Here is a 24,553-nt window from a genome sequence, read left to right on the forward strand (position 1 = left end):
CTCTTCCTAAATATATTTTGAAACTAGCAAACAGTTATGGGGAATAAGCAAGTTTAAGACATCATTAACTATTCCTTCTCATATCTTCATACAACATTTTTCATAATATATTGCCTGGTGAAGAAAAATATTATTTTGAATATAGTTCATTCTAATATAATTTTGAATATAAATTCTTATATCTCTTTACAAAATTGTAAATAAGACTAATTTCTAAAGAGATTAAAATTGGGTTATTATTATAATCTCCCTTAATCTTAATAGCAAAAGAATGATTTGGTTGGTTCAGTTGGGGCTCCTGTGTGCTCTGTAAACCCTATGAGCTGCTGTCAATCTTGACACCTTTTTGCTTTATATTTGCTCTTAGCCATATGCATATTATTTCCATTTTGTTCTCAGGATTAGCACAGTGTTTTGCAGACAGTAGGCTCTCTATAAATATACGAGAAAGAATAGCTGGTATACCAACAGAAGAAAAGGGAAATTTTTTAAAATTAAAGAAAAACCTCTCACAGAAACATAACTTACCAAAGTGATGGTCTTATATTTTTATATGCCTTGTAAAACAAATTTTCACGTGTATAATTTTGCTGTACTATGACAAGTTATCTGATTATTTTATTATGAATTGGCCTGATTTCAGATGCATAAAACCTTGCTTCAGGTTTTCATTATAGAAGAGATAAATAAATAGAAACAAAAACTGTAACAACTTTTATTATCAAAAGTATTTATTGGGTACTTGTCTACAAAGCACTGAGGAGGTGGTTGCTATGATTCTTTTGCTCAATAAACCTGCAATCTAGTGAATTAGGAGTAAATAAAAAATTGATGGTTCATTATGCATCTTTGGAAATTGTATGACAACTAACTTTAATTACACAGTTTAATAATATGTTTCCCTGTTTACTCAGGAACATTCCTTTTAAAACAGTTATAGTGTCCTTATCTAGACAATGATCATGAGTCATGATGGTGACCTTGAATTGGCCAGCTAGAGACATTTGTACCTGGGACAATTAAGTAAATCAATTAAAGGAAGGACAAGGGAGATCAAATCAGGCATTATTTTAGTTAGCTCTAGCTTAATCCACAGTATATGTGGAGGCTTTCTATGGTCTCCAAAATATGCAGATTAAGCAGTTCAGAGTGTGAAATTGCCAGACATGTGTAACTTTAAAGGTAAAGAGAGATTTTTTACTAATGACCTTTATTTGTATCTCTAGTATTTACCAGGACTGAGTGTAAATGAAGGAAAGAGATTTATAAATCCTTTTGTTTGATTTTCCTAGTTTCATTATAATCTTCCTCTGAAACCTGAAGTTCTATTTTATGAATTAAAACATTTACTCTCAGTAAAACTGTCTGTCAGGTTGTAAGAGTGATAGAGAGAAAATTGCATATAAGTTATAAAATTTTTAAAATTGTCATAAAGATATAGTTTTCCTTGGCTTCTAGACCTACATATATCATACATTTCCCCTAAAATTAGAAAAAAAAAAAGTTTAAAAGGCTGTTCTATTCACAAAACAACTCAATTTTAGCCAAGTAGGGTAGAAGTGAATCTAAGTCAGAAGGTCTCATCTATCATGTAAAATTTTGTTCCATTTCAAAATTTAACTATATAAATGCTGAACTTTATTTCTTAAGAAGGAATAAATCAGAGTGTCTGAGTGGAGAAAAAGAATGAGGAAAAAAGGAATTTTGGCAAAAGAGGGAATTTTTCCTCTTCTTTGTATCTCTCTTGCTTCAGCATATTTTATCTTACTCTCTTGGCATTGACTGTACAGTGTCCTCTTTTGTACTCTTTGAGTTCCTGGTTTTTCTCCTTTTTCTTCCTATTGTACCTTAATTAGAATATAAGCAAAGTAAAGTGAAATTAAAATTACCTAAATTCATGGTTACTTAGCAGCTGTATTAAATGATTTAACACAATATTTGAGAACATTTGGGTAAAGTAATATTAGCCAAGTCTAACATAGAGACTAGTGTTGAGATTAAGAACAAAGGACTTCACAGAACTAGAAGGAATAATTTTAAAATTTGTATGGAAACACAAATATCTCAAATAGCCAAAACAATCTTGAGAAAAAGAACAGAGCTGGAGGAATCACACTCCCTGACTTCAGACTATACTACAAAGCTACAGTAATCAAAACAGTATGGTACTGGCACAAAAACAGACACATAGATCAATGGAACAGAATAGAAAGCCCAGAAAAAATACCCACACACTTATGGTCAATTAATCAATGACAAAGGAGGCAAGAATACACAATCTAGAAAAGAGTCTCTTCAATAAGTGGTTCTGGAAAAACTGGACAGCTACATGTAAAAAAAATGAATTTAGAACATTCTCTAGGACCATATACAAAAATAAAATCAAAATCAATTAAAGACCTAAATGTAATACTGGAAGCCATAAAACTCCTAGAGCAAAATGCAGGCAGAACAGTTTTTGATATAAATCACAGCAATATGTTTTTGGATCTGAAAGGAAATAGCAAAGCAAAGGAAATAAAAGCAAAGCAAAGGAAATAAAAGCAAAAAATAAACATGGGACCCAATTAAACTTAAAAGCTTTTTGCACAGCAAAGGAAACCATGGACAAAACAAAAAGACAGCCTACAGAATGGGAGAAAATATTTGAAGACCTTATGACCAATAAGCAGTTAACATCCAGCATACATAAACAGTTCATACAACTCAACACTGCCACCCTCCCCCCACAAAAAAAAAAAATTAAAAAATGGGCAGAAGAACTAAATAGACATTTTTCCAAAGAGCAAATGCAGATAACAGGCACATGAAAAGATGATCAACATTGCTAATGATCAGAGAAATACAAATCAAAACCACAATGAAATATTACCTTACAACTGTCAGAATGGCTATCAAAACCAACACAAATGACAAATGTTGGCAAGTATGCAGAGAAAAGGCAACACTCTTACACTGTTGGTGGGAATTTAAATTGGTGAAGCCACTGTGGAAAACAGTATGGAGGTTTCTCAAAATACTAAAATGTAACTACCATATGATCCAGTAATTTGGATACTCCAGGGTATGTATCCAAGAAAAACAAAAACACTAATTTGAAAAGAAACATGCATCCCAATGTTCACAGCAGCATTATTTACAATAGCCAAGATATGGAAGCAACCTAAGTGTCCATCAACAGATGAATGGATAAAGAAGATGTGATATGTGTGTGTGTGTGTGTGTGTATGCATATATATACACACACATACATACACAAACACACATACACAATGGAATACTACTCAGCCATAAGAAAGAATGAAATTTTACCACTTGTAACAACACAAATGGAGGGTATTATGCAAATTGAAATAAGTCTGACAGAGAAAGACAAATACTGTATGATTTCTCTTATATGTGGAATCTAAAAAATAAAACAAATAGTGAATATAACAACAACAAAAAAAGATTCACAGACATAGGGGATAAACTCATGGTTACCAGTGGGGAGAGAGAAGGGGGATGGGCAATATAGGGGCAAAGGGTTAAGAGGTACAAACTATTAGGTATAAAATAAACTACAAGAATATATTGTACAATACAAGGAATATAGCTAATATTATATAATAGCTATAAATGGAGTATAACCTTTAAAAATTGTGAATAACTATATTGGATAGTTGTAACATATAATATTGCATATCGACTATACTTCAATAAAAAATAGATTAAAGCTTGTGGGGAAAGAGTAAAAAAAAAAAAGAATTCTGGAAACACTCAGACTTGAATCTGAATCTTGACTTCACAGCTTCTTGAATTTTGTCAACTTGGGAAATTTACTTATCTTCTCCAAATTTCTGTTTCTCCTTTTGGATAACAACAGCAACATTTCCTAGTTTGTCATCAATATGGGGATCGCAACATGTATTATACACAAAGAAAGCCCTTAGTGTGTGACCAAAGAAAAACCCAATGACTCTTAGCAATTTTTATAATTTCCATTACCTATTATTTTATACTATGTTATACGGTGAGTTGAAGGTGTTCATATAAATGCACAGATGTATGCACACACACATGCATTTTAAAAATATTCAAGGATTTCTTCTTGAATAAATACTTTCAATTTAAGCTGTAATCATTGGTTATAAACACCAAGAGCCTGTTTTACTCTGGGAAGTAGAGCATACCTGCCAATACAATGTTTTCATGGAAGTAGAAACTAAATATTTCAGAATGTGACCCTCAGCAGTGGACCCAGAAATACTAATTCCTTCTCATATCAGTCATTATTCCCTGTTTTGCTTCTTTTGATCTTGTTTCCTGCCTCAGAATTCAAACTAACTTTCTCTTTGTGTTCATTTCAGTTTGACTTTACATCTATACAGTTTTGCTTTTCTCATTCGATTTGATCTGAGGCTTTGGATCCGGGCTTAGATTTCTCCCTGAGTATGACCACAGTCCCTTGGTCTACACAAAACTGCTAATTGGGATTTGTTGTACTGCTATTAGCTTCATTTGTTGCACCCCACCTGGTAAATCTGGTTTCTAGATTTGGAGAAACCCCGATAGTTCATCCTGCTGCAACCTATGACTTAACACGAGTTTACATCAGTATATGCACACCTTCCATATACATATGTGTGTATACGTCACCACAGATTAAAATGGAACTTTGTCAAATGGCGCACTGTGACAGTTTACTCCACTATGCCTTTCTGGTACTGATATTGATTTTTAAAGTAAAAATGTCTATCTATCGTCATAAGAATTAATGATGAATAAAACAATTTTAATATTTAAAGGACTATACAATAACTAGTTTACCACATTGGTAAACTATTACTATTTAGGGAATGGGATAACCTGTGTTTTGTTTTTATGTCTCCATCATGGAAATTAACCATCATTCAAACTATATATAGTATATAGACTGCCATATTCAGCCATAGTTCAATTTGAACAAAGTTCAATTTGAACAAGTACTCAAAAAATGGAGGTCAATTTTATATCATAAAATCTTAGGTAGGAAGTAGGTTAGAGATAATAATTTGCAGATAAAGAATCAGAGTCCATAGGTGGTTAGCTAATTTTGTCACGATTAATCACATAATGTTAAATCATTGTCTCAAATTCAGTCCTTCTCAATCCTAGTGTGGAAGTCTTTATCTCTCATGTGCTCACTCAAGTGGAAGAGATGAATAATGTATCTTGTTTTCTGTGATTTTGATGATAGAGGGTAAGTAGCATATTTTTATAGGGAACACAAAGTCTAAATTTAAGGGCTTGTTTTTTTTGTTTGTTTGAGTTGGTCTGTGACCAGACTGGTCCTGTTTTGTTTTTAAGTGTTTAGATAATGCAAAACTATGTATAAATAAATGCTTAAAATAATGTGAGCTTTAATTTTAAAGACACTGCAATTATAACCCAATAATCTTCTACTAAAAATTTCTTCTATTTTTTGATTTTTGAAAAAATATTGCCTACCAGATTGACACATGATTAAATGGTAGTTTAGTAACTATTTCAACAGAAGAATAACATTAACTAATTTGAAAACATTCAAGGAATCTGTGCCTGGAATTGAATGGATTACTAAGGCTTGGCCAGGTCTTTAACTGAACCTTCAAGAAGTCCATGCAACAAGTGGTTTCACCCAGTGTATCCAGCTGCCTAATGATAACTAGAGAAGTAAACCACTTGCAGCACAGGGCCTCACACATCTGTCACTTTGCAGTATTCCAGCTGGAATTCATTTCTGGCAGGTTCCCCCTTTTGGTGTCCCTTACTTCCTGCTGGAAGCTTACCCCACTTGTTGGCATTTACTCTGGAGCTGAAATTTCTCCCCAAAGTTTACTTCCCTTAACTCTGGGTTTTGTTTAGGTCTGATTCACTAGTCTGTACACAATGACAGCCTCTCTTCTTCATGGAGTCATGTAACCAGATGGAATCCATTTTCCAGACATTCTTATTGATCTGGAATTCAAAGAACAGACATCACCCCCACCAAAAAAAAAAAAATGCCCCCCTGAGCCCTCACCACCTTTCCTATGCTCTCATAGCCAGCCACCTTGGCTGATGTTTCTGGGATACGCTCCAATAAACAACCTATCCAGGGACACAGAATCTGGTCAACAGATGGGGGCATGCTTCCATCTCAGATGAAAACTACTTAGGGCTTTTTTCTCTTCTGTTCTTCCTAGGGCCTTCTCTCTCTTTTCAGATCGACTGTACCTCCTCTTTTGCACCCTTGTTAGGAGAGAATCCAGGATATTTACAGACATAGGGAGAAGCACAGAAACATTAATTTAAAGAGAGGGCACTACACTCTGCCCCAAATCCCACCATTCTCAATATTTTGAGAGAGCAGAAGAACACACCCAGGGAAACACAAGTATAATTGAAGCACGGTGTCTAGTGCTGTATATACATTTTACCTAACATAATCTTTCTACTGGCTAAGTGTAAGAGACATGTTATTCACTTTGCTATTACATAGAGTTAATTCAGCTTGAGGTAGTTTAAAAAGATTTTACTTACCAAATGTCATTTATATACAAATATGTTTGTTGAGTATAATTTTGACTTTATCAAGTGTAATTGTCATACCTCCATTACTGCAAAACTTATTATCCATTCTCAGTGTTCTTCCTCTATAAAAACAATCATAGTTAAGTTTGCTCAGATATACATTTAACAAAACAGTTACTCATCATCTGTATGTTTTACATTGTACCTCCTTATCCCACTGCTAAAGCACTTCTTACAATTTACTCTGAGCTGTAATTTCTGGGGATAGTGAAATAATATGTTTATCTCCAACTAAATGTTTATTATTCAAAGAGCTTAATATTTTTGGTTGGTCTCTTTAAAACTGCAAAAAATGTGTAATATTGCATGATTCAAACATCTGGAACTGTTCCAAATCCAGGTGAACTTCAATCATTTTTCTGCATAATCCGAAACAGATGATTACATTGGCACATATGAAATATGTAGAGTTTAGTGCAAAAGAGGTAAAAGGGCAACACAAATCATTATGATTTAACACATGAAATTTTAACAATATTTTACATATCAATTTCAATATGAAAAATGTTACATTATTTTAAAAATTAAGATCACTAGGACATTAAAAAAACCAAGTAAATCCATCCATCTTGAGTCTGTTAACCTGGCAGTCAAGGGAACACTGACAATGAAGAAATTATTTAAGGAGGAACAATCAAAGGTTTTTAAGTGCCAGAAATGGGAAGGGTTATGCTAACTTGGCATTGAAAACAAACTCTCTGGATAATATGAAATGTGTCGTCAGTACATATACAGTCAGTTGAAAGTCCCATTCGTCATTGGTTAGACAAGTGTCTTCAATCACATCCAGTAAGGGTCTGGCAAACTGAAGCACTTGAACTTCATGGTCCTTGATAACCTTCAGATGACTAACCAGTTGTGATGAAACACAATATCTGGGTTTAATATCTTCTATATGAATATAGCTGTAAGCAGAACATTTGTTTTCATAATATGTATTTCTATCTTTTAACATCTTGGGATACTCAAAATACTATTAATGATATATATTGAAAAGACCATAAAATGATTAAAAAATAGTGATTTTTACAATGTAATGTGTTACAAAGAAAAAATAATACCCACAATATATTATTTTATTACTATTACCGTTGTTGATGCATTTGTAAATTATTGTTACTATACTTATATCTGAAAACACATAGAAATTCAATCTTGTTCTAAAGAGTGGTAACCTTAAATTAATTTTTTTAAAGTTCTAAATCTAAAATGCATCAGAGAAGAAGTTGTGCAATCTCTTGGCATTCTTCTTGGAATGGAATAATAGTTAAGGAAATGAACCTGTATAAAACATTGATGGTTTACAGAAGATAAAGATGGAGATAACATGTCAGAATTAAAATTTCAATGTACTGAATGAAAATTAATATTGAAGCGATGTATATAGTTTTTCAGCTATTACGTCTTAAGAGGCTCTTCTTCATGAACATCTACTGAGTACTCTGTTTCTACAGTATTTACTTCTTTTAAAGTACATTTGCTTTTCTATAATAATTTTCTCCACAGCCACTAAGCATGTGGTTCCTATATCTGAAGACAGAGGGAAGGGATGCAACTTAGTGATTAACATTCTCAAGGCTTAATATTAATTAGCTCAAGTTACAGATTTTCAACTCACAGGTAACTTAGTTCACAAATGTAACCCTCCCCATGTAAAATATGCTAGTAATATTGAATGATTATCACTTAAATTAATAGCTAATCAAGATATCACTATATTAAAATGATTTATAATACCATCTCTTTCTTGAATTCTACCTTTTTAAAGCTAATTATAAGTTATTGTTTTAAAATTATTATTTAAATTATAAGTAGTGTTTTAAACTTAGACTCTTTCCACCATCAGAAGCTTTTCCTCTCTGTGTATAACAAAACAAAACAAAACTATAGATGCTATTTAATTAGTCTCTTTAACTTTACTAAATTAAAAAGAAAAGGGTCTCTATTTCAGTGAGTAGAGTTACTTGAACAGACAAATCAGCCCATTGGCCACTTGTATGCCTTCTTTGGAAAAGTGTCTATTCATGTCCTCTGCCCATTTTTCAATCAGATTTTTTTCAAAGTTGAGTTGCATGAGTTCTTTAGGTATTTTTGGATATTAACCCTTTAATGGACATATCATTTGTAAATATCTTCTCTCATTCAGTAGGCTGCTGAATCCAGGAGACTACGTTCAGTAGGCTCCCATTCAGTTTTCATTTTGTGGATGATTTCCTTTGTTGTACAAAAGTTTTTCAGTTTGATGTAGTCCTATTTGTTTATTTTTGCTTTTGTTGCCCTTGCCTAAGGAGACAGATCCAAAAACTATGTCTAAGATCAATGTCAAAGAGCTTACTGCCTACATTTTCTTACAGGAGTTTTATGGTTTCAGTTCTTACATTTAAGTTTTTAATCCATTTTGAGTTTTCTTTTTTTAACATCTTTATTGGAGTATAATTACTTTACAACAGTGTGTTAGTTTCTGCTTTATAACAAAGTGAATCAGCTATACACATACATATATCCCCATATCTCCTCCCTCTTGCATCTCCCTCCCACCCTCCCTATCCCACCCCTCTAAGGTGGTCACAGAGCACCGAGCTGATCTCCCTGTGCTATGCGGCTGCTTCCCACTAGCTATCTATTTTACATTTGGTAATGGATAAAGAAGATGTGGCACACATATACAATGGAATATTACTCAGCCATAAAAAGAAACAAAATTGAGTTATTTATAGTGAGGTGGATGGACCTAGAATCTGTCATACAGAGTGAGGTAAGTCAGAAAGGGAAAAACAAATACCGTAGGCTAACACATATATATGGAATCTAAAAAAAAAAAAATTGGTTCTGAAGAACCTAGGGGCAGGACAGGAATAAAGACGCAGACACAGAGAATGGACTTGAGGACATGGGGAGGGGGAAGGGTAAGCTGGGACGAAGTGAGAGAGTGGCATGGACATTTTGAGTTTATTTTTGTATATGGTGTAAGACAGTGGTCTAGTTTCATTCTTTTGCATGCAGCTGTCCAGTTTTCCCAACACCGTTTACTGAAGACACTGTCTCTTCCTCATTGTATATTCTTACCTACCTTGTCATAGAATAATTGACCAAAAAGTATGAGTTTATTTCTGGGCTTTCTATTCTGTCCTACTGATCCATGTTTCTTTTGTGAGCCAGCACCATCCTGTTTTGATTCTGACTGTCATTTTAAAGTATTTTATATACGTAGCCCAAAGCTGCCATCTTATAGTTTCTAACTATGGTTTCCTATGTTACAGTTTTGTCCAAACTGCTCTTTTTTACATCTGGGTTTCTCACACTGGAATATTCTCCTGTGTGTTTCTCTCCCTCTTAGTGTATTCTTAGAACAGAATACAATATTTGAATGAGTTCTGACAAATGAAGAGTAGGGCAAGAATATCATCTTTCCTATTCTCTAAACTATAATTCTACCACTATACCATGCAGCTTATTCATATTAAATTTATTGTAAACTAAAATCCCTGTGTCAATATTAAATCAACATCTACTCATATGTCTGTCATTTTCTACTATCTTAAAAAGATTGTGGGTTTTTTAAACCAAAATTCAGTTTTATCTTGTAACATATGTTCCATTACCCCAGGCTATCAAACATCTTGAGATGTGTACTATTTCTCCATTAAGTCCATCTACAATGTTACTATTAAATACCTTAATAAATGCCTTAAAGAAGCCCAGATATACCAAAAGCTCTGCATTTGGTATCCTATAACTTTTTTAAGTCTACCCATATTGAGGGCTGATTTTTACTACTCATCATTTCTTCCTGTGGGATTTAGTGAAATGATTTTTTAATAGTTCACGATGGATATAGTAAATATTTAGATTACCATCATGTAGAATGCCCTATCTTAATAATCTATAATGTCTACTTGGCCATTCCTCTCTTTTCACTTAAAGTCTCTTCAAGGTTTTCTAGAAATCGTAATAATTGAAAAATTGTTCTTGAAAAACCTCTGTATTAAAACTTTTTCCCTTTAATTAAAACATTTTTGAAAGGTAAGCATAGTAATAAACAACACTAGTAGTTTTAAAGCACAATAAAATTATATTTAAAGAAAACATATTTATACATGTAACTTAGTTCTTTTTTCTCTGTTTTGAATTTTTATGTAAATTCTCACCTTCATTCCTTCTGATTTAACCCCAAATGAAAATTATATAATTATTGTTTTAGTAGAGACACTACAATATTATTTTTCATGGAACTATAAATCTGCTTTTGGAAACAAAAATATTTGTGATTTCTTAACATAGAATTGCTCTTTACTCTCTTACCTTCTTTTAAACTGAAGCTACTTGTAGAAAAACATTACCAGGTGAAATAAAATTACTGCACTTTCTTTGTTTCCCTGCTCTAAAATCACTTTTTATCCACATTTCTTTTCACACAGAATTAATAGGAAGAGAATGGAGAATAACATGTCAGCTTCTGTGACTGTGTTTGCAAAGAACAGTGAGTTATTTTCTATTTTTTTCTTTGAAAATGATAAACTTTTCTCCTCTCAGCTGTTTTCTTCTTGCTAGGAATTTTCCAGTACTTTAAACTAAACTACAGTCCTTCTTACATATCTATCTGTAAACCTGCAAAATTTACTTAAATTTGCCTCTGATATAACTGCTTTCTCAAGGAAGTTGATTTTTGCCAAAGAAACATCTCTAGACCACTTCATGGAACATAAATCTTCTTACCAGGGAGCACACTCAAATCTGGCTTAACTCTCCTCTGTTCTATAATATGTACAAAAGCGAATGGGAATATTTAGAGCTTTGCTTGATAATATATGCCAAATATTCATTTATGTATGATATACATATTGGCCACCTCACACCAATCCCCTATCTAGGCAATTATGAGATATTAAGTAAAATAGATCTATATCCACTGAGGTTCCTCAACAGCCTCCATCCCCAGTACACAGCCTTTTAGCTTTTGTTTCTCCCTGAGTATCTCTGCATATCAAAACCAAGTATAATATCCCAAATTAGCTCTCTTGCCAGGCCCCACCTGCATCTTGGCATCTTCCTCCCAAATTATCACACAAAGTCTATGTTGTTATCATTTTCATCAATTCTCAAGCACCTTTGCAGTGACACTCCTCTTGTTTTGTTATCCACTTCACTCGCCATTAGTATTCAAATATATTTTCCAATACTATGGCTGTTGACTCTCCCAGCACACCAAAAAACAAAACAAAAAACAAAAAAACCACCAAAACCCCAAAATGCTATTGCTAAGACTTGCTAAATATTACCTTGACAGATCTTCATAATGTTTCAAAATGGGAAATTGAGGCAGAATATTTATAGGTATTAGGGTTTTAGGTTCTTGTCTGGAAGATTTTTAAGTTCATGTTAGGTGAGGAACTGATTGTAATTGCACAGAGTTTATAACACAATAGCTTCAAATTGGAGGTCAGGGTGAGGCAAGGATTTTGAAGTGAGTCTTGATGACCAAGCGTGTAGTCTTAAAAATAAGCTATATACTTGGGTCATCTCACTTTTCACGAACAGGTATTTTTTGAAGCAAGTGGCTAAATTATTTTCACTTGGTTCCAGAATTGTTTGACCTATGGACAAAAGCTATATCCAGTCCCATTATTGCTTAATATACTAGTTCTTCAAGCAGATGGTCAAGTCCCTTATATAAATTGGCATAGTAAGTACGCATATAACCGATTCACATCCTCTTACATACTTTAATAAAACATCTCTAGATTACCTTTAATACCTAATACAATGTAAATACTATATGAATAGTTGTAAATACAATGTAAATGCTATGTAAATAGTTGCCAGTGTATAGCAGATTCAAGTTTTGCTTTTTGGAACTTTCTGAAAAATTTTTTTAGTATTTTTGATCCACAGTTGGCTGAATCCTCAGATGTGAAGCCCCCAGATATGGAGGTCTGGCTCTATCCTCAATAAATTCCTATATTTGAATCTAGGCTCTATGAATGCCATTGCTTTACTTACAGTTTCATATGCAGAATCCAGAGTTTTTACTGGTATATGGTATGTGTTCAATTCAATATTCTGTTGCATAAATCATAATATCTGAAATTTATAGAAGATATATTATTTACTAGCTCTAGACTGAGTAGCATAAGAATGAAATAAAAAATGTATGCTAGAAATAATTTAAATCTTTGTTAAGATTAACTCCTTTCTTTAGGATTATATTTAACGCATAAAGTCAACTTATTTCAGTCAGTAAGATGGAGACCTTAGTTCAGTGTGTGTGTATAACAAAGAAATACATTTGATTGGGAATAGGGGATATTCAAGGGTGACTTCCCTGAGTAATTGAAATATATGAGCTGCAACTTGAAATATGAGTGGCAATTACCTGCGCAATGGGGGAAGGCACTGTAGGCAAAAGGACAGTATGTACAATTTATGTTGTAAGCTGAATCATAGTATGATTGACAAATCAAAGAAACCCATTGTTACTAGAGATAAAGAGCAAGGGGGGGGGGGGATGGATTTAAAATGATGCTAAAGAAGCACATATTGGCCAAGCCAGGCAAGGTTTTGAAGGCCATGTTAAAGAACTGACAACCTTTATTCTAAAAGCAATGTGAAGACATGGCTATGTTATGAGCAGGGAAGTGTTTTGACTTTTGTGAAACTTACCCTGCCTGCTCCATGGAGAATAGATTTGTCAGGAGCAACCGTCAGTATAGGGAGAACACTTGGAATCTGTTCAGATGATCAAGATGAGATGATGGCAGTGGATTTGGGTGTGACAACAGTAATGGAGAGAAGTACAGAAATTTGAGAAATATATAAGGGGTTTCTATCAGTATGGAGGGGAAGGAGACATCAAGGATTTGTGGAACTGCATGATTGGTGGTGTCTTTACCTGAGCATAAAGACACTGGGTCAGAGTGGTTTCGGGTGATTATTAGTCTTGCACATGTTATATCTGGGGAGACGTGAGTAGAAATGACAGAGAAGTAGTGTTTGTATAATTGGAGTTTCCACTAAATTCTGGTCCAGGGATATATATTTGTCAGTAGTGACTTTGTATAACAAACTATAAATATGAGTAAAATCACCTAGGTAGAAATAAATAATAAAAAGAACCATATGGAACTTCTAACCTTAAGGGCCAGGGAAGTTTGAGCCAGCAAAAGAGGCAGCATAGAAAGAGACCCAGAAATGTAGAGATGAAACCAGGAGAACGTTATGTCCTGGAAGACAGCAAGAAAACAAATATCAAGAAGTCTATATTGTGGAAGGTGGCAGAAAATCAACTATGCTGAGTGAGAACTGACATGCCATTAGATTTAGAAACATGAAAGTCATTGGGGACCTTTGCTCTTTCTTAATAAACCAACCTTAAATTTGATCGTCACTGAAAAGGTAAAGTGAAATGTAGAGTATGAGGGGAAGTCTTCTTTAAGTTACAACTAATAAAGATACCATAACATGGAAAATGAAATTATAGAAGATAATGATATAAACTACAGTGCTGTTATTAGAGACAGGTTCTGACTTGACCATATGAGGCAATATTTATAGTTTTAGACTTCTGGCTGTTAAACATGAACCTTAAGAAATCATTTTTGTGCTCTCTTAATGTGTTATAAATATTGTTTCTATCTCCTTGTAAATAAACAGTCCAAAAATAATATAGGCTACATTTTCTATGCTCGGAGATACTTTAAATACAAACAACTTGAAACTTTGATATTTATGTCAGGATAGTCAGTGGAGCTCAGAGTCCAGCATTAGCCTAATATCAAGTTCTCACATTGAAAATGAGAAAAAAATTCCTTCATGCCCTGGCAGGGGAAGGGGAAGTGTAACCATTTTGAAATACATCAGAGCATTTTATTCTTCTTAAAAGATTGTTTATCTTAGGGTTTCCCTGGTGGCGCAGTGGTTGACAGTCCACCTGCCGATGCAGGGGACACGGGTTTGTGCCCCAGTCCGGGAAGATCCCACATGCCGCCGAGCGGCTGGGCCTGTGAGCCATGGCCACTGAGTCTGCGCGTCCGGAGCCTGTGCTCCACAACTGGAGAGGCCGCAGCAGTGAGAGGCCCGCGTACCGCAAAAAAAAAAAAAAAAAAAAATTGCTTATCTTGAGGGGCAGCTTTATTAACACAAAAGCCTACACATGGATATCTATGGCAGTTTTATTCATAATGGCTAAAACTTGGAAGCAATCAAAATGTCTTTCCAATGGTGACTGGATGAATAAACTGTGGTACATCAGACAATGAAGTATTATTCAGTGCTAAAAACAAATGAGCTATTATGTCATGAAAAGGAGGAATCCTAAATGCCTATTCCTGAATGAAAGAAGCCAATCTGAAAAAAGCTAATTACTTTCTGTGTGATTCCAACTCCATGGCATTCTGCAAAAGCCAAAACTATGGCTTTTACTACAGTAAGAGATTCAGTGACTGCCAGAGGTAGAGGGGAGGTGAGGGGCACAGGGAAGTATGAATAAGTGGAGCACAGAAAATTTGGGGGTCAGTGAAACTAATCTGTATGATACCATACTGGTTGATACACGTCATTACACATTTGTTGAAACCCACAGAATGTATAACATTTAGAATGAACCCTAATGTAAACTATGGACTTTGGTTGATAATATGTCAATATAGGTTCATGGATTGTAATAAATGTAGCACTCCAGGGTGTGATCTTGATAGTACAGGAGACTGTTTGATATATGGGTAGGGAATATATGGGACTCTCTGTTCTTTCCACTTAATTTTCTGTGAACTTAAAACTGCTTTAAACATGAAGTCTATTTTTAATGAAGTTTATTATAAAAGTACACATTTATAACAAACATCTTTATCGTATAGTTCTCAAGTAAAAACCCAACAGAAAAATTAGTTGTTTAACTCAGCATTTCCCATGTGTATTTTACTACTAGACTCATTTTAATATAACATCACTTTATATCTCTTGGGACTTGGATTCTCTGTAATATTTTCTGTGAAATACTGGGTTTGAATATAACAGTAGTAAAGAAGATATATGGAAATATTCTGCTGTATGTTTTACTCTATGTCTTAAGTTTCACATTTTTTGTGACTAGTGATATAAAATACTTTTTAAACAGGCATAAAAATAAATTGACAAAAAGAAAGTAATAGCAATAAATCAAAGGTAGAATGTACTCTCATTTTGACTCACAGTGTCAAGTTAATCTTACTGCTGAAACAAGCATCTCTATTTCTCCTACGGAGCTGAGAACCTGATTTTGCTTTTCTCTAACCCACCCCAACACACACACACACACACACACACACACACACACACACACACACACACACACACACACACACACACACACACACACACACACACACACACACACACACACACACACACACACACACACACTATGATTACCATATTGAATGTGAGGGGCAGAGCAGATGATCACTACCTCAGATCTTTGTAAGAACCCTGTTGTGCTTCTCTGGTGGACCTGCCTGACTTTATAGAAACTTGCTTCCTCTCTGTAACTGTGTGCTGACATCTGCCTACTTCTTTTGACTTGACCTCCTGCCACTCAGTCTCAACTTAGTTTGAATCCCTGGCACTTAAGTCACTCTGTCTATTTGGTCTTTGTTTTCCATTTCTTCCCACTCTATTTGGAAATTTGCTGATGACCTCAGACCGTGCACTTGGATTTTAGGCCCTGTTTGCTCCTTTCCTGTTGACACGGAGTCATTAGACTTGGAGCACGTCATCTCTCTCTGGAGTTACAATATCTGTATTTTCTAACCTCCTGGGTTTGGGTCTGTGCCTGCCAGACATTCACTGTCTTCAAGGTCATTCCAGTTGGACTCCTGATCTTGGCTTTCACTGGTCTGCCCCAGCTGGCTCTGTGACAATTTCCAATACTTAGCAGACATGAAAGAAGGTCTTCCTTTCCTGTCACAGCTTTTGGTAAGTCAAATATAACACTTCCTGCAAACTCACAGGGCCTGTGTTCAATGCAGTTCAGTACTGTTTTCAAATGGCACTTCCTAGGTTAGGTCTTCCCCCAAGATCTATTTCTCCTCATCACACTCCCTATTCCCTTTCCTTGCTGTATTTTTCCCCACAGCATATACTTATTTATTTTACATACTGTCTGCCTCCTTTTGCTGAGACGTAGGCTTCCTGAATGCCGGGCTTTTTCTGTTTTTATCACTGATATACCCCTCAGTCTGGAAGAGTGCCTGGTTCATAATAGACACTCAATAAATATATGATATATAAATGGATAAATGAATGAATATGAGTGAACTCTTGGTGGGACAAATTGGGAGTAAGAATGCTGCAACTAACAATTTCCATTTCAGAAAGGTACAAAATTTTCCCACCAAGACGGGCCCACTGTGGTATTCCCTAAATGCTTAGAAGGGAATTTGCAACTCTGGGCATTCATATCTGCTATAATCTCATGGTGAATTTGGTAGCAGGGAAATCAAAGTTAAGTTGACCTTACTGACATAATCTTAAAAGCAACATGAACACCTTTTTTTTAAAGTACAGATTTCAATGAAGTTATTGACAATTAAAGGCAGCATGGCTTACTCTCTTTTCATTAGTTATTTTATGAGATGAAAATCACATTGCTCATTGATTCCAAACCCTAAATTGCTTGAAAAGGGCAATTTATTTTTTACCATTCATCTATTTTTATGCCTTTGTAACTAAAAGTATGTTTTATTCTCAGTGAAATTTTAAAATTTGGAATCTCCCGGTTGAGAGGAGTGGTTATTCCTCCTCCCATTGTATGATATCTGGATATTTTCACTTTGTGGCTATTACAGATGAAGGTACTATGAACATTCATGTCTAAATTTTTGTGTGAACATAAGTTTGCAACTCTTTGGGATAATTTCAGAGAGTGAAATTGCTGGATCATATGGTAATTTCATGTTTCATTTTATAAAAAAAAAAACTATTTTCTGGATTGGCTGTACCATTTTACATTCTACCAGCAATGTATGAGTGATCCAGTTTCTCTGCAGTGTCATCAACATGTATTGTTGTCACTCTTTATTTTAGCCTTTGTGATAGGCATGTAGAGACAGCTTATTGTGGCTTTAATTTGCATTTGCCAAATAGATAATATAGTTGAACATCATTTCCTGAGTTTATCTGCCATCTGCATATCTTCCTCATTGAAATGAAAAGTTTATCTCTTTTACCCATTTCTAAATAGGTTGTTTTTTTACTGTTTAGTTTTAAGAGCTCTTTATATATTCTAGAAACTAGTTCTTGGTCTAATATGAAGTTTGAAAATATTTTCTCCCAGTCAGTAACTTGACTTATCATGCTCTTAACAGTCTTTTGCAAAGTGGAAGTTTTTAATTCTGACAAAGCCCAATTTATCAGTATTCCCTTTCGTGGATGGTGCCTTTTGTTCAAGTCTAAGAACTCTTTGCTTAGCTTCATATATTGAAATTTTTCTCATATTTTTTCTAAAATATTTATAGTTTTATTTTTAAGCCTACAAACCATTTTGAGTTAACTTTTATGTAATATGTGAGATTTAGTCCAAGGTCTTCTTTAATTTTTGTTTGTTTTTGGTCTACGGATACCTAATTGCAACAGCATCATGTGTTGAAAAGGCTCTCTTTCTTCCATTGAATTCCTTTTAAACCTTTGTGAAATATCAGTTGGAAATATTTGTGTGGGCCTGATTCTGGGTTACATATATTTTTACCATTAATCTTTGTGTCTGTCTTTCCACCGGTAACAAACTAACATGACTAACGTAGCTATATAATTAAGACTTAATATCAGGTAGAGTGATAAGAGATTGTTTTAGCTGCTCTAGGACTTGTGCCTTTACATGTACATGTTAGAAGAAATTTGTCTATGTCTACAAGAATCCTTGTTGAAATGTTGATAGGAATTATAGTTACCCTTAATATCAATTTGAGAAGAATTGATATATTCAATGTATTTAGTCTTCCAACTCATGAACATAATATATCAGTCTGTTTAGACCTTCTTTGATTTCCTTCATAAGCATTTTATTTTTGGCAGCATATAGATCCTGCACATATTCTGTTAACTTTATAGGTACGCCCTTTTATTTGTAGCAGTTTTAAATGGTGTTGTGTTTCTTTTCTTTTTTTTTTTGGTTCCACATGTTCACCGTTAGTATATAAAAAGGTGATTTAATTTTTTGCATTGATCTTATATTTGTGACTTTGTCAAATTCATTTATTAGTCTTAGCAGTTTTGTTGTAGCTCCTTGGGATTTTCTATGCAGACAATCATGTCATCTTCAAATAGTGAAAATTTTATTTCTTTTTAATCTGTAGGATTTTTTTCTTGCCCTTTTACAGTGGTTAGAACATCTAGTACCGTCTTGAATAGGATGGTGAGAACAGACTTTATTGCTTTGTTCCTGATCTTTGGGAAATAATTTAGTCTTTTGCCACTAATCTGATGTTAGCTGTAATATTTTCGTAGATGGTTTATGTCAAATTGAGGTAGTTTGTCTTTGTTCTTAAACTTGCTGAAACTTTAGTTTTCTCATGAATACATGTTAAATTTTGTTAAATGCCTTTTCTGTATCCATGGATATGATGATACCATTTTTTTTCTTATGTACCCTGTTAATATGGTGGATTGCATTATTTGATTTTCTAATATTGATCCAGCTTTCCATAACAGAATTAAATCCTATTTTCTCATGTGTATAGTTATATTTATACATTGTTGGTTTTTATTTTCTCATATTTTTTTCTGGATTTTTGTGTCTAAGTTTATGCAAGATATTGGCCCATAGTTTTCTTCATTTTGTACTGTCTTTCTCTAATTTTGTTATCAATATAATACTACCCCAATAAAAATTAGTTAAGAAGTATTCCTTTCTCTTCTATTTTCTAGGAAAAAGTGTGTAAAATTGACACTTTTTTAGTGAATGATAAATTCTGCAGTGAAGCCAACTGGGTCTGGTATTATTATTTTGAACTTTTAAAATTACAAATTCAATTTCTTTAATGATTACAGGATGACTCAGGTTATTTATATCATCTTGGGTGAGTTTTGCTAATTTGTATTATTTTAGGAAGTTGTCAAATGTATGAACAAATAATTGTTCACTGTATTCCCTTACAATTCTTTTAATGGTTGCAAAATCTGCAGTGATATTCCCTGATTTTTTCCTCATATTTGTGGTTTGTGTCATCTGTCTTTTTATCTTAACAGTCTTGTTAAAAGTATGTTATTTTTATTGATTTTTTTTTTAAAGAACCAACTTCTGGTTTCACTGATTTTTCTTTACTGTTTTCCTGTCTTCAATTTCATTGATTTCTGCTCTTATTTGTACTATTATTATCCTTCCGCTTACTTTGGGTTTCTTTTCTTGACCTAATTTAGTGTCAAAGGAATTTAAATTATTGATTAGAAATTTTTCTTTTCTAATATAATATAAGCATTTAGTGCTAAATATTTCCCTCTTATTACTGCTTTAGTTGCATCCACAAATATTTGATATATAATATTGTTATTTTCATTCAGATCTATGTATACAATTTTATTTCCTTTGAGACATATTCTTTGATGTATGGATTGTTTAGAAGCATGTTGTTTAGATTCCAAGTGTTTAGAATTTTTGCGGTTATTTATCCTGTTTGCTTACATTTCCCTGTTTTATTTCTATTATTGATTTCTAGTTTGGTTTCATTATGATCATAGAATATAGTGTGATGTGTGGGGTTAAAGAGAGCAGTGTCTTTCACCAGAATTCCATGAGCAATTCTATGGCCATCATGGGTACAGAATCTTCAGGAGGCATAAGAGGAGGTTGCAAAAGCCTCTATATAAAGGACTCTCAGGGGGATACTAGTGGGAGTGCTATTTTTATTGTTATTTGGACAGATTCTAGAGACTTCTGTTCTAGGAAATCCTATTTAAAGTGGTCTGATTTGTAATAGCCTATATGAGCTTAAGTAAAATTTGTAAATGAGGAATATGTTTCCAAGATCCAAATAGACTTGAAATATGTTGGGTTTGTTTCAACATTGTGAATGCTGAGAGGGTAAATAGCTGTTTCTTGACAGAATCAAAGATAGAGTGGCCCTTGACAAACCAAAAAATTAAGGTGGTGAGGCTTCTTCCATGTGTGGGGCAATGATCCATCCCTTTATGTGAGCTCCTTTGTTATTATTTGTATGTCCTGAATAACTGTATCAAATAAATCTTCTCGGAGGAGGATACCATCAATGAAATATTATACCTGTGTTCTGGATAAAGTTGGATGTGGTTAAGATACTACCTGCAATGCAGTTGTGAAGACAGTTTATTAAGGCTGGTGAGATACTGTATTGAGTCAGACTCTTTATTAGAAGATCCATTTACTCTTCCTACTTTAAATATAATGGTCTCACTTATTCTCTCTACATATATCGAGCAACATAATAGATGTAATTTTTGCTTTAATCGTCAAATACAATTTAAGAACCTCCTGAAAAGTTTATTACCCATAGTTTCACCCATTTTGTTTCTCTTCATTATTTCCTAAAGTTCCAATCCTTTTTCTGTTATTGTCTTATTTGTTTGGAGAGTCTCAGTTGGCTGTTCTTTAAGAGTAGGTCTGTGATTGGTGATTTTTTTAGTTTTTCTTGACTTGCAAATATCCTTATTTTCCCTTTAATCCTAAAGGATATTTTAACAGAATATAGAATTCACAGTGTACAATTATTTTTCTTTCAGGACTTGAAAAATGTTTATGCTCACCCTTCCAACCTCCATGAGTTTTAATGAGGGATTCTTTTACATCCACTTTGTTCTGCTATTAATAATACACTAATGTTTTTCCCTGGCAGCTTTCAAGATTTTAACTTTAGCTTTAAAAATTTTCTTTAGTTTTCAGAAATTTAATTATGATGTGTTTTTGTGTGAACATTTTGGTATTTATTCTACTTGTGGGTCACTTAACTTCTGAAATATATGTTTACAGCTTTCACCAAATTTGAGAAATTTTCAGCTATCATTTTTTTGAATGCTTTTCATGCTTACATCCTTTCTCTTTACCTTCTGGGACTCCAAAGATACAGACATTAGCTATTTTGTCATTTCCCCCTGGTCCCAAAGAGCCTTTTTTCTTTTCTTTTTTCCAGTCTATTTTTTTCTGTTTTCAAATTGAATAAATTTTATCGATCTGTCCTCACTTTCACTGATTCTACATCATTTCCACTCCACTAGTAACATCTTCCAATTTTTATTTAGTTATTGCATTGTTCAGTTCTGTATTTCCTTTCGGCTTATTTTTATAAATTTTAGTTCTCTGCTAATATTTTCCAGTTGTCTCAAATAAATGCATAATTACTTGTTGAATCTATTTTAAGATTTCTGCTCTAAAATCTTGTCAGATAATTCCAATAACTGATTCATTAACTACTGGTGCCAGTTGATTGCATTTCATCACTTAGTTTGTGATTTTCTTGGTTCTTGGCATGACAAAGTATTTTTAATTTTATAATGTGTAATTTGAATATTATGTTGGAAGATATTTGGTGCTATTTAAATATTTATTTTAGCAGGCACTTTCCCTGTTCAGGTGTAGCATATTCATTCTGGCACCCTCTCTGGCTCTGTTGACAAAACCACAGGGGACAAATCAGAGTGATGTTTATATACTATATTATATAGATAATGGAACAACTGAATATTGTGCTCTACTGTTGACTATTTATACTCTCAATGAGACTATGAGTTTTAAGAATCTAGAAGCCTTTTTCACATTAAGGAAGAGTAAAATTATTAATGAAAGAGATAAAACAAATATACTTTAACTGTATAAACAAATATACTTTATGAGTTTTTTGGATAAAGAAAAAAACTTTAATGAATTACCATGAAATAATTATATTTCATTTCCACCTCTGAAGAGTCAAGGCACATTTAATCTTTTCTTTTTATTTCCTTTCTCCTTTCTTTCATAAGAAAATTATGTTCTCTACAATAGTATAATTATTTAAAGCAGCTTAAAATGAAATATTTAATAATATATAGTTTGTAAGGATTGAAAACAAAGCAAGACCATATTAAATATGTAAGTGGAAGAAACAGAAGTTTACCCTGTCTGTATTGCTAATGATAGAAAGATAGGAAAAGTTCCAAATTTTGAAATAATAATAGAAAATGGGAAAATTCTTCATTAATTTCAGGCAAATTTTGTTTTTATTATATATTAATTACTTTTCTTTATTTATTTTTAAGTTATATATGTTGAGGGAAATAAAAATAAAATAAGTAAATACTTTTTCAAAGGTATATTATTTTAAAATATGTGGATTGGGTGAAATTTATTTTCATGTATTTATTAGTATTCTTTATGAATAGGACTATTTCACTGGGTGTGAATAAGGCAAATATCAACTATGCACGTCTAAGCAAGACTGAAGTTGCTCTCAAAGAAACAATAATTACACAGAGTCTCAAACACTAAAAAGGTATAGCAATCTTAAAAATTTTCTCTCCAAGTTGGATTTTCATCTTGTTATCTAATTCATTAAGCAGAAATATGTTTGAGTATATTTCATTGCTACCAAACATAATATTATACCTCATTTTCTAAGTTGGATTGAATATTTACTCTATAGATTGACTACAGAAAAAACATTTAGAATACATTCAGTTTAAAATATCTGATCAAAAAATTTATGCACAATTGAATATGAGGTCAGTAGACCATAAAAAAAAAAGAGGTGAAATGTATAAATGATAAATGGAAATATTTAAATTTCTTGCAGGTCAGTAATTAGACTTGTACATTTTGGGTTTTATCACTGGCTTTTTCATAAACTAAAAATGAGTTTTCATAAAGTTTAATGTATTTGAATATTTAGTTTATTTGGAAGCATACTATATAACTTTTTAAAATTTATTCATTTAAATGCGTTTATTTGCTTTAAATTAAAAAAAAATTATTACACTACTTAAACCACGCCCAAAAGAAGTAAAGAATACTCTTAGAACATAAATGTTTGTCTGTCTTTCTCACTCTTTCCAACTTTATATTACAACTTTAATTTCCCCCTGAAACCAGGAACATGTACTGATCCATGGAACTGTAAGGTTTGAATCATTATTTCTTCTCCTTCTCATGTTATGTTCTGAGGTTGGGATCCATCATAAATATTAGTATTATCATCTGGATCTGATTAAATGTAATGGATACACAGTTTTGGAAAATAACCCACTTTTTGGCCTATTAGTAAATAATATTGATTCTTCTTTACACAAATCACTAAAATTCTGTAACACCCAGTAAAACAATGGTCTTTAAAAGCTTGCCCATCCTTGTGTATAAAGTTTTATCTTCATAATTTAATTCAGTCTGATTATTTTCATTGTTTTTTTTACTATAATAGCTCTGAGATTACCTACTGACATAAAATATTTTAAACATCCATAATTAAAACCTAGGGGGGAAAAAGACAATAAAACTTCAAAACTAGTTTAAAGCTTTGCAGTAATATTTTACAGCCAAAGAAAGCAGATAAGACTTTCACACTGTGTTGAAAACTGCAGGTAATTAATTCCCATGGCAGAGAAGTGAAGGGAAAGCACATTCCATATTCTTGGGGCAAAGTGTAAAAGGAATTTGTAGCAGATCCTGTTAGGTTTCAGCCTTAAACTGTAAGGGACACTTAGCATGGACTAGGATGGAGGGAAACGGTGAAAGTACACATTATATGAGAAATGCTTCTGGCAGCAAATCATCCACAACAAGAGAAAAAGCTCCAAGTGATACAACGAAAGGACATATTAGGTGTCCAAGTTCTTTACTCATTTCACTTTTAGCCACATCACTGGCTTTCCTTTCCCTGCTATGCTTTCCTAACTCAGCCACAATTAACCTCATATTTCAGAGTATCCCTGGCTTTTGCCTACTCTGTTTTCTGACTTTTAAAGACTAGAGTTTTCTTTCCTTATGGATTTGTAATTCCGATTTGCCTCCTCC

This window comes from Lagenorhynchus albirostris, chromosome 4 (genome assembly GCF_949774975.1).
Source record: "Lagenorhynchus albirostris chromosome 4, mLagAlb1.1, whole genome shotgun sequence".
In the NCBI taxonomy this organism is placed as follows: Eukaryota; Metazoa; Chordata; class Mammalia; order Artiodactyla; family Delphinidae; genus Lagenorhynchus; species Lagenorhynchus albirostris.